The following is a 1283-nucleotide window of genomic DNA, read 5'->3' as shown; positions in this document are numbered from 1 at the left end:
TGTTCACTAGAAACTGGTTCTTACTGTGAGTCTGAAGGTCCTGGTTCAGTCCTGAAGTCTGGAAGATGACCTTTGGACCGGTCACTCTTCATGGATCCACAGCTGGATGCTGCAGACTGGACTCTCTGTGTGACCTGTTGACCTCTGCAAACACAGAAGCATCAGAGTGTTGGAGGATCTGCTTCTTCATGAACACAGACTGTATTGTTTAGTCTGGTATAAATTGACACGTTTGGATTGATTAGAGTTTGAACTCAAATGTTTGATCATTTTGTGAGTCAACTAAGACTTTTTTTCTAGAAATGTAGAAATTCTGATATCAGAAAGTCAAACTAGAAGAATCTGATGTTAGTAAAGTGATGAAGATCTGAATCCATGGAGTCTGCAGTGATCCTTCTCATTAGACTGTAGCTGCTGTCAGTCAGAGTCAGCAGTCAACATGTTTTCTTCTCCAACATGTCTGATCTCAGAGACTCTCAGAAGATTCAACTGAAAGGATCTGATCACACATGATGATCCAAGTGAGTCTGATCAGAGAGATCAAGAACTGAACCAGAACTCAATCATTCATCTAAAACTATTGATCATCTCAACTTTTATCCAGACTCCTTTGACTCTGACAAATACTGTTTCACTCATAAACGGATGTCTTTGAAGTTAGGATTGGATTTCTCTGACCTGCCCCTCCTGAAGGACGCACTGCTGGATCCAGATTCAGATCCAGATCCAGGTTGGTTCCTGTGAAGAATGCTGGTGTGAGTGTTGAGCTCTGACATGGAGAAGAGTCATGGCAAGTCGGAGATGTTCATCTCACCTCTGAGCTTTGCTCTGGTTGTCATGGTTACCATCTCTCCCTTTTTTAGAGGGAGGGGCTCCCTCCTGTGTGTCCTCCCAATGATCCATGCTGCTGGATTGACTGGATCTACAGGATCAGCTCACACACACCTTCTTCCAGCCTTCACCTGAAGAGGAAACCCTCATCATCATCAGGATCCAGTTTCTGCTTTGGAGCTTCTTCTTCAATCCTCAACAGCATCATCAAGCCTTTGTTTTGCTACAGCAGGAAAGTTTTCCTTCTTTCAGTCAGACAATGATTCAAATGTTCTGATCCATTCTGTCTGCTGCAGAATCAGGACTCTGATCACTGCAGGACTCAGTGGATCAGAACCAACTTCGCTTTTCATGTTTTTTTTTTTTTTGGGACTAAAATTAAACGGCTCAGAGTTTCTTCACTTTCCTCACTGACCTTTGACCTTTCACCTGTGTTCCTTCCTGTCCAGAAT

This window comes from Oryzias melastigma, unplaced genomic scaffold, assembly GCF_002922805.2.
Source record: "Oryzias melastigma strain HK-1 unplaced genomic scaffold, ASM292280v2 sc00341, whole genome shotgun sequence".
In the NCBI taxonomy this organism is placed as follows: domain Eukaryota; kingdom Metazoa; phylum Chordata; class Actinopteri; order Beloniformes; family Adrianichthyidae; genus Oryzias; species Oryzias melastigma.
Note: the sequence above shows the minus strand (reverse complement) of the source record.